The 10,000-nt window shown below is 47.2% G+C and overlaps 5 non-coding genes across 5 annotated transcripts; 3 read left to right on the top strand and 2 right to left on the bottom strand.

The window, feature by feature from the left end:
- Positions 1–1,747: 1,747 nt before the first annotated feature.
- TRNAQ-CUG lies at positions 1,748–1,819 on the bottom strand. Its single transcript has one exon. It is a non-coding gene; the product is annotated as a tRNA-Gln (tRNA).
- An 852-nt stretch (positions 1,820–2,671) lies between these two features.
- On the bottom strand, positions 2,672–2,743 carry TRNAQ-UUG. The gene has a single exon. It is a non-coding gene; the product is annotated as a tRNA-Gln (tRNA).
- A 3,809-nt stretch (positions 2,744–6,552) lies between these two features.
- Positions 6,553–6,624, top strand: TRNAQ-UUG. Its single transcript has one exon. It is a non-coding gene; the product is annotated as a tRNA-Gln (tRNA).
- Positions 6,625–7,470: 846 nt separating this feature from the next.
- On the top strand, positions 7,471–7,542 carry TRNAQ-CUG. The gene has a single exon. It is a non-coding gene; the product is annotated as a tRNA-Gln (tRNA).
- A 2,062-nt stretch (positions 7,543–9,604) lies between these two features.
- Positions 9,605–9,686, top strand: TRNAS-GCU. Its single transcript has one exon. It is a non-coding gene; the product is annotated as a tRNA-Ser (tRNA).
- The last annotated feature ends 314 nt before the right edge of the window (positions 9,687–10,000 follow it).

The following is a 10,000-nucleotide window of genomic DNA, read 5'->3' on the forward strand; positions in this document are numbered from 1 at the left end:
GGGGCAGGCAACAAGGGACAAAAGCGATCAAAGGGGAACCGCGTAGAAGAGGAACCCGCCCGTGGGGTGGGGGTTGGTAAGGGGCTTTTGGGGGGGGGGCACTGCCAAGATAGAGTGCAAAAAAAAGAAAGGGAAAGACTCCAGCAGGGAGACACCTACGACACAAGACAAGGAAGGAAGGGAAGAAAGGAAGGAAAGAAGAAAGGCAGGAAGGCAGGCAGGCAGGAAGCAAGGAAGGAAGGAAAGGCTAGGAAGGAAAGAAGAAAGGAAGAAAGGCAGGCAGGCAGGAAGGAAGGAAAAGAAGGAAGGGACGGAGGGAGGGAGGAAGGGAAGAAGGGAGGAGGAGAGGGAAGGAAGGGGAGAAGGAAGGAAAGAGAGGAAGGAAGGGATGAAGGGAGGGAGGAAAGGAGGGAGGAGAGAGAAGGAAGGAAGGAAGGAAGGAAGGAAGGAAGGAAGGAAGGAAGGAAGGAAGGAAGGAAGGAAGGAAGGAAGGAAGGAAGGAAGGAAGGAAGGAAGAAGGAAGGAAGGAAGGAAGGAAGGAAGGAAAGGAAGGAAGGAAGGAAGGAAGGAAGGAAGAAAGGAAGGAAGGAAAGGAAGGAAGGAAAGGAAGGAAGGAAGGAAGGAAGGAAGGAAGGAAGGAAGGAAGGAAGGAGAGGGAAGGAAGGGAGGAAAGGGGAGGAAAGGGGAGGAAGGCAGGCAGGCAGCTAGGAAGGGATTTATTTCTGTTTCATCTTTCTTGTTATTATTAAATACCAGGCACTAAGTTTTGTCACAGAAGACAAAAGATCTTAGTTATTGGAACGAGGTCAACCGGTCAATTTGCTCTGAGCACTGCTCCAATTTCTCATGGCACAGTTTACAGTTTTACAATTTTATAGGGGGAAAGGGTCAGGTTTGGGGGTTTCTCTGTTTCATTCTCAAACTGCCACGTCTCTGCTTTACACCCCAAAACAATGTGCCTCATCACAGGCTTCCTTGTGATTTCAGAGGATGTCTTTGTCCAGTCAGTCCTAATGATCAAGGTTGCTCCAAGAAGGAGTCAGTCGTCCTTTCTCCTCATTATCTGTATTTTCTCCATTGCTGCATAGACATGGGAGGTCAATGGCTTTTGTTGACAGAGCTTTGCTTTGATCTTATCTCTTGTATAGGACGTGTCAACTGCTCTTTTTCTACCTACGTTCCAGCTGCTGCTCTCTTTGGCATCCGGGTGATGCACAGAAGTAGAATTTTCTATCCTTTCCGCTTTTAAATTTTCGTTTCAATTCTGATTTGCAAGACGCGGGCAAACATACGTAGAGCTATAGTACACCCCCTACCCGCGGCATCTTGCTGACGGCTTGGAGACACACACACACACACACACACAGAGAGGAGAGAGAGGAGAAGAGAGAGTAGAGAGAGTAAGAGAGAGAGAGGCCCTGGACACTCCCTAGACTACTCCAATTAAGGCACAGAGAGCTGACAGGCTAGCGTGCTGAAATGATCACAGGACGTAGAGTATTTGAATCAAGTCCCAGACACTTTGTGATTGTTTTGAACTCGTGCGAGTCACTTCAGGATGTCCTCCCCAAACTGCTTTTTTTTGGGGGGGGGGTGGGGGTGGAGGGTGAGAAGGAAGGTGGGAAGGCAGGAGGACCGGAAGGAAGGAGGGTCGAGCTATGCTCAGGTATACAAAGTAAAGGAGGTGCTGACCCTGGGGATTGGCTCAGAATTTTCAGGCGGCCAGGAAAAAAAGAAGTACACACCAAGGTTCCACCGAGATTTGAACTCGGATCGCTGGATTCAGAGTCCAGAGTGCTAACCATTACACCAGGGAACCGGCACATGAAACGTTTCCTTCCGGGTTTTATTCGACGCTACCAAAACCCCCACCCACTGGGGATTCGCTTAGTTACTTCTTCCTACTTACTCAACAGGTTTCCATGTCAAAGTCTGGCAGAGACTGCGCCACTAAGGCAATTAACCTCTCTCCTCTTAGCCCGCCCCCTGCCTACAGTCGCCCTCGGAAGTCGGCCCTCAAGGAATCGCACAGAGAATAAATCGTACACCTGGCTCTCTTCTGACAGATGGATCCCTACACGAACCGAACCGGTCTCCATACCATCCCCACCTTCTTCTGTCCCCCTTCCGTCTCTCTCTCCTCCTCTACCCCCTTTCCCCTTCTCTTCTTTCGTTTCCCCTCACCGACCCCCATACCCCGCACCCCAACACCCCGCGCTCACTCTAACTCAACGGGCCTCCCTCCTCTGAAACGAAAACCGAGGTTTTCCTGGAGAGAAATGAAATGCAGCAAGACGGGAAGACCTTTCCAGGTGGAATCCCGCACACCCTGCCCCGCTCCGACACCCCCCACCCCCTCACCCCCCAGCACAAAGTTCACATCTGCGTTAATTGATTGTTTTGGGTACACGGGACGGACAGACCAGCGGGCGGGCGGACTGACAGAAGCACACAAAATAAGTCTGCATTTGTACAGTGCCTTCAGATTTGCTAAGCGTTTTAAAACCCCCATGTTATCCCATTTGAACCTCACAATCTCCCTTCTAGCAGATGGGAGAGTCATGGAGTCATCTGGGAGCGGAAAGAGACCGCTTCTTGTCCTTCACTTTAGTCCCAGACAATTCCTCGTCCCACTGCGCGGGCTCTATTTTGGGAGAGAGGAACAAAAAAGAGGTCCCACCGAGATTTGAACTCAGATCGCTGGATTCAAAGTCCAGAGTGCTAACCATTACACCATGGGACCTTTGGTGACAAAGTGGCGATTAATGACACTCTTTGTTTGTTAGATTAGTTCTCCGAGAAACTAGTTTCACTCGTCTTTCAAGAGCTTGGAGTTTCGGGTTTGTCAATGACAATGACATTCCCTATACTGCAACTGAATGAAAGCTGATCTACCCCCTTGGAGCTTGCTCAACGTTTTCAACACGGGTCTGGAAGGGTCGGGAGAAGAGTCACATCCAATCAATCACCAAACATCTACTATGAGCTAAGCCTTAAGAGCTCAAAGGGCCAGGTTGAGAAGGAATTCGAATGCTCTACAGAGGATTCTACATTTGATTGTGGAGACAATAGAGATCCTCTGTAGTGGATCGAATGGGAAATGGTGTTTATTTGGTTGGATCTACTCTTTACGAAGAATAATACAATTGTGGAGTGTAGGGGTGGACTGAAGTGGGCTGCTTAGATGCGGCAGAAAGGCCAATCAACAGGTTTAAATTGTCCATGTGTTTAGCGATGAGATCCTGCACCAGTGTGATGGAAGAGTTAGTGTAAGGGGGGGGGGGTGTATAGGAGAGACGTGTCGAAAATTAAATCTACAAAATCTTGACGAACAGGGTTGAACTGGGGGGGAGACAGAGTGAGGAATGGAACCTGAAAGCCTCAGGAAAATGGTGGTACACTAAAGTGTAAGAAGAAAGTTCAAAAGAGGTTAGGATTTTAGGGAAAGAAAATGAGCTCTGTTTTGGACATATTGGGTTTAAAATGTCTAAGGGACATCCAGAAAGATGCCAGAAGGAAATCGTATAAAAGAGAAAAAATAAAATAAAATCAACTCTCCTTCAATCTGCCTAAGAGTTGAACGCACCACCCCTGGTATACAGGGGCCACTCCTCCCCACCCCCCCTTTGTCTGCAAATGCTCAGTTTATTTCACTTATGAAACCTGGATTCTAATTCTTTGGAGGGTGTTAGCACCCAGAAAGGCAGCAAGCTACCTAAGCGAAGGATAGTAACAGAAATCTTCAATGAATAGTTAATTTCAAAAGATGAATAGAAGAACGATGGAAACCCTGTGTCCTCTAGTGGGGAAATCTCTGCTAAGACTCTGAGCCCACCAGACTAAATTGCTTTCTAGAAGTTGGCAAAGATTCTTTATAGACTTCACTTTTCACATGGAAGCAAAAGGCCACCTCTTAAGGTTGCTTATGGCTGTGCTTTGGGGACAGTTGTCCAATAGGATCCATTTACATCAGTTAAATCCTAGCTTTGTGTCTTAGCTTTTAAACAAAATGGATCTTTGCTACCTACTCTCTTGAAGATCTAGCTCCATGGTGTGAATCAGCTTTCATTCAGTTACAGTACTGTTTTTTGTTTGTTTTTGACAGGGTAATGAGTATCAATCGACTTGCCCAGGGTCATACAGGTAGTGTCAAGTATCTGATTCCTGAATCCAGGGCTGGTGCTTTATCCACTGCACCACCTAATGGCCCTACAGTACTGGGTTTTTAATCTACTTCTGCTAGCCACTTCCATTCTGATATCCCATTTACATTCACAGTTATTATTACTATCTGTATATTGCCAACTATCCTATTTTGTCCTTTTAAAATATTTTTCTCTCTCCTTTTGTTCTTTCGCTTTTCACTAGTTTTTTTGCTTCTGGCCACCACCTCCCTCTCTCTGCCCTCCCTTCTGTCAGCCCCACCTCCCTTTTTGTCTCCCTTTTCCCTTCTACCTCTGCCTTCTTCCTTCTATCTGCACTTCTCCCCTTTTCTTTTCCCTTTCCTCTCTTATTTCCCTATAGGGTAAGATAAATTTCCAGACCCAACTGAGTGTGTATGTTTTTTTCCCTTTTTGAGTCAAATCCAATGAGATTATGGTTGAAACAATTCTCAACCCCTTCCTTCTTTCCCTCTATAGTAACAGGTCTTTTGTGCCTCTTCATATGATGTGATTTATCCCATTCTGCCTCCTTTTGCCTTTTCTCCCAGTACAATCCTTTTTTGTCACCCCTTAAGTTTTTTTATATGATCATATCAAAATCATCCTATACCCACACCCTCTATTTATGTATACTGCCCTAATATACATATGGTTCTCAAGGGTTATGAGAATCTTCTTCATGTGTAGGGATGTAAATATTAAACCTTATTGAACAACCTGTTTTGCTTTTTCCCTGTTTTCCCTTTTTATGTTTCCCTTGAGTCTTGTTTTTTAAGATTGAACTTTGTTCATTTGTGGACTTTTGATCAGGAAATTTTTAAACTCCTTATTTCTTGAATGTCCATCTTTCCACCTGAAAGATTATGTCCAATTTTGCTGGGTAGTAGATTCTTGTCTACAATTCAAGCTCTTTTGCCCTCCTGCCTGCCTTTGATCCTTTAATGTTGAAGCTGTCAGGTCCTGTGTAATACTGATTGTGGTTCATTGGTATTGAAATTGTTTCTTTCTGGCTGCTTGCAGTATTTGCTGTTTCACCTGATACTTCTGGAATTTAGCTACAACATTGCTTGCAGTTTCTCTTTTAGAAGGCATTTGGTGGATTCTTTCCATGACTATTTTTTGCTTTGTTTTCTAGGATATCAGGGCAGTTCTTCTTGATATTTTCCTGAAATATGCTGTCCAGGTTCTTTTTTTTGATCATGGCCCACAGGTAGTCGAATAATTCTTAATGTGTCAATTCTAGATCTATGTTCCAAGTCTGTTATTTTTCTGATAAGGTATTTTACATTTTCTTCTACTTTTACATTCTTTTGATTCTGCTTTATTGCTTCCTTGATGTCTCATTGAGTCAATAGCTTCTATCTCCCAATTCTAATTCTTAAGGAACTATTTCCCTCAGTTAACTTTTGCACCTCCTTTTCTATTTTGTGAAATGTATTTGTTAAGCAATTGTTTTCTTTTTCAAGCTACTGACTTTCTCTTGTATAAATTTCATCCTACTGCTGCCCCCAATTTCTCTTCTACCTCTTATTTGATTAATGAAATTCTTTTTGAGCTCTTCCAAGAGGGCTTTTTGGTCTGGAGACCAGTTCATCTTCCTTTCTGAGGCTTCTATGTAGGCATTTTGAAATTGCTGTCCTTCCAAGTTTGTGTTTTGGTCTTCCCTGTTGCCATAGTAGCTTTCTATGATGAGTGTTATTTTCTGTTTCTTACTCATATTTTAGCCCATTTGGTGCTTTTTAAACTTGGGCTCTGTTCCTGGAGTGCAGGGGGCACCGTCTCTTGCTGGGGACCAGTGGCCTGATCACTGGCTTTCTGCTCTGAGACCTCAAAAGCTCCAGGTTTGTTCACTGCACTGCGGTGGCCCAGCCTACTTGTGCCCATTGTGTACCAGATACCCCAGATGGCAGATTGCCTTCTGCAATGGGGCTGGAGACCTCACAACTGGCCTTCTGTACCACTAGCCTGCTGAGGCAAGACCCAGAGTCCTCAGCTGCTGATCTGTGCTGTAGCTAAGAGCCTTCCACTGGCTTGCCCAGACACCCTCGACACTGCACTGCCCTTTTGCCACAGTGAGACAGACCTTTCCTGAAAACCTAGTTTATCTTAAGTCAGAAGATTGCTTCACTCGGTTTTGTTGTTGTTTTTTTTTGTACATTTTGTGGCTCCAGAATCCGTTTTGAGGCTTAGTTAAACATGGTTCCTAGGGAAATTTGGGAGACCTCAGGCAAATTCCCAGCTTTCCTCCACTATCCAGTTGCAGTATAGGGAATGTCATTGTCATTGACAAACCCGAAACTCCAAGCTCTTGAAAGACGAGTGAAACTAGTTTCTCGGAGAACTAATCTAACAAACAAAGAGTGTCATTAATCGCCACTTTGTCACCAAAGGTCCCATGGTGTAATGGTTAGCACTCTGGACTTTGAATCCAGCGATCTGAGTTCAAATCTCGGTGGGACCTCTTTTTGGTTCCTCTCTCCCAAAATAGAGCCCGCGCAGTGGGACCGAGGAATTGTCTGGGACTAAAGTGAAGGACAAGAAGCGGTCTCTTTCCGCTCCCAGATGACTCCATGACTCTCCCATCTGCTAGAAGGGAGATTGTGAGGTTCAAATGGGATAACATGGGGGTTTTAAAACGCTTAGCAAATCTGAAGGCACTGTACAAATGCTGACTTATTTGTGTGCTTCTGTCAGTCCGCCCGCCCGCTGGTCTGTCCGTCCCGTGTACCCAAAACAATCAATTAACGCAGAGTGAACTTTGTGCTGGGGGGTGAGGGGGTGGGGTGTCGGAGCGGGCAGGGTGTGCGGATTCCACCTGGAAAGGTCTTCCCCGTCTTGCTGCATTTCATTTCTCTCCAGGAAAACCTCGGTTTTCGTTCAGAGGAGGGAGGCCCGTTGAGTTAGGTGAGCGCGGGGTGTTGGGGTGCGGGGTATGGGGGTCGGTGAGGGGAAACGAAAGAAGAGAAGGGGAAAAGGGGTAGAGGAGGAGAGAGAGACGGAAGGGGGACAGAAGAAGGTGGGGATGGTATGGAGACCGGTTCGGTTCGTGTAGGGATCCATCTGTCAGAAGAGAGCCAGGTGTACGATTTATTCTCTGTGCGATTCCTTGAGGGCCGACTTCGAGGGCGACTGTAGGCAGGGGGCGGGCTAAGAGGAGAGAGGTTAATTGCCTTAGTGGCGCAGTCTCTGCCAGACTTTGGACATGGAAACCTGTTGAGTAGTAGGAAGAAGTAACTAAGCGAATCCCCAGTGGGTGGCGGGTTTTGGTAGCGTCGAATAAAACCCGGAAGGAAACGTTTCATGTGCCGGTTCCATGGTGTAATGGTTAGCACTCTGGACTCTGAATCCAGCGATCCGAGTTCAAATCTCGGTGGAACCTTGGTGTGTACTTCTTTTTTTTCCTGGCCGCCCTGAAAATTCTGAGCCAATCCCCAGGGTCAGCACCTCCTTTACTTTGTATACCTGAGCATAGCTCGACCCTCCTTCCTTCCGTTCCTCCTGCCTTCCCACCTTCCTTCTCCACCCTCCACCCCACCCCCCCCCCAAAAAAAAAAGCAGTTTTGGGGAGGACATCCTGAAGTGACTCGCACGAGTTCAAAACAATCACAAAGTGTCGGGGACTTGATTCAAATACTCTACGTCCTGTGTTCATTTCAGCACGCTAGCCTGTCAGCTCTCTGTGCCTTAATTGGAGTAGTCTAGGGAGTGTCCAGGGCCTCTCTCTCTCTCTCTCTCTCTCTCTCTCTCTCTCTCTCTCTCTCTCTGTGTGTGTGTGTGTGTGTGTGTCTCCAAGCCGTCAGCAAGATGCCGCGGGTAGGGGGTGTACTATAGCTCTACGTATGTTTGCCCGCGTCTTGCAAATCAGAATTGAAACGAAAATTTAAAAGCGGAAAGGATAGAAAATTCTACTTCTGTGCATCACCCGGATGCCAAAGAGAGCAGCAGCTGGAACGTAGGTAGAAAAAGAGCAGTTGACACGTCCTATACAAGAGATAAGATCAAAGCAAAGCTCTGTCAACAAAAGCCATTGACCTCCCATGTCTATGCAGCAATGGAGAAAATACAGATAATGAGGAGAAAGGACGACTGACTCCTTCTTGGAGCAACCTTGATCATTAGGACTGACTGGACAAAGACATCCTCTGAAATCACAAGGAAGCCTGTGATGAGGCACATTGTTTTGGGGTGTAAAGCAGAGACGTGGCAGTTTGAGAATGAAACAGAGAAACCCCCAAACCTGACCCTTTCCCCCTATAAAATTGTAAAACTGTAAACTGTGCCATGAGAAATTGGAGCAGTGCTCAGAGCAAATTTGACCGGTTGACCTCGTTCCAATAACTAAGATCTTTTGTCTTCTGTGACAAAACTTAGTGCCTGGTATTTAATAATAACAAGAAAGATGAAACAGAAATAAATCCCTTCCTAGCTGCCTGCCTGCCTTCCTCCCCTTTCCTCCCCTTTCCTCCCTTCCTTCCCTCTCCTTCCTTCCTTCCTTCCTTCCTTCCTTCCTTCCTTCCTTCCTTCCTTCCTTCCTTCCTTCCTTCCTTCCTTTCTTCCTTCCTTCCTTCCTTCCTTCCTTCCTTCCTTCCTTCCTTCCTTCCTTCCTTCCTTCCTTCCTTCCTTCCTTCCTTCCTTCCTTCCTTCCTTCCTTCCTTCCTTCCTTCCTTCCTTCCTTCCTTCCTTCCTTCCTTCCTTCCTTCCTTCTCTCTCCTCCCTCCTTTCCTCCCTCCCTTCATCCCTTCCTTCCTCTCTTTCCTTCCTTCTCCCCTTCCTTCCCTCTCCTCCTCCCTTCTTCCCTTCCTCCCTCCCTCCGTCCCTTCCTTCTTTTCCTTCCTTCCTGCCTGCCTGCCTTTCTTCCTTTCTTCTTTCCTTCCTAGCCTTTCCTTCCTTCCTTGCTTCCTGCCTGCCTGCCTTCCTGCCTTTCTTCTTTCCTTCCTTTCTTCCCTTCCTTCCTTGTCTTGTGTCGTAGGTGTCTCCCTGCTGGAGTCTTTTCCCTTTCTTTTTTTGCACTCTATCTTGGCAGTGCCCCCCCCCCAAAAGCCCCTTACCAACCCCCACCCCACGGGCGGGTTCCTCTTCTACGCGGTTCCCCTTTGATCGCTTTTGTCCCTTGTTGCCTGCCCCCCGCCTCGCCCCCAATGTGTGTACTCCATCCCCTCCTGGCACCCCCACACCAAGCAACCTTCGTCCGCGTATTCCTGAATGGGCGTGTTGAGCATCCTCTTCCTTAGGAAGATATGCAAAACATATCTTTTGCAGTGCCAGAGAATGAGGAAGGCTGTTACAGAGAGCAGTGCAGTGTCTTCCCGACAGGCCAGCCGTGCAGCATTGACAATAGAGGAATTGGAACAATTTGGAAAGACCTGCCGGCCTCTATGGCCTGTTCGTCCGCGGTTGTGCCTATTACCTGTGTATCGTGTGGGTGGGAGGGCTTCTAGCGGGACGAGGTGGCCGAGTGGTTAAGGCGATGGACTGCTAATCCATTGTGCTCTGCACGCGTGGGTTCGAATCCCATCCTCGTCGATTTCTCTTACTTATGAGGATTGTGGCTTTTAAATTTCCCTCTTTGAATCTCTCCGACCTCCTCCAGCCCCCTGAAGAAGAAGAAGGGGCTTTCTTGGGCCATCATCCCAACCCCCAACCCCTCATGCATCTGTTAACTAAGCTTGGAGCGTTCCGTGTTGCACGCGGTTCTACGGTTCTGCGCCTCAGCCCGAATGGACGGAGTTTTTTCCATTTCCCCCCAAATTTTCAGGCTAGCAAGAGAGACAGAGAGACAGAGAGACAGGGACAGAGAGAGAGAGAGAGAGAGAGAGAGAGAGAGAGAGAGACCGAGA

The sequence above is a fragment of the Dromiciops gliroides genome, chromosome 4 (genome assembly GCF_019393635.1).
Source record: "Dromiciops gliroides isolate mDroGli1 chromosome 4, mDroGli1.pri, whole genome shotgun sequence".
In the NCBI taxonomy this organism is placed as follows: Eukaryota; Metazoa; Chordata; class Mammalia; order Microbiotheria; family Microbiotheriidae; genus Dromiciops; species Dromiciops gliroides.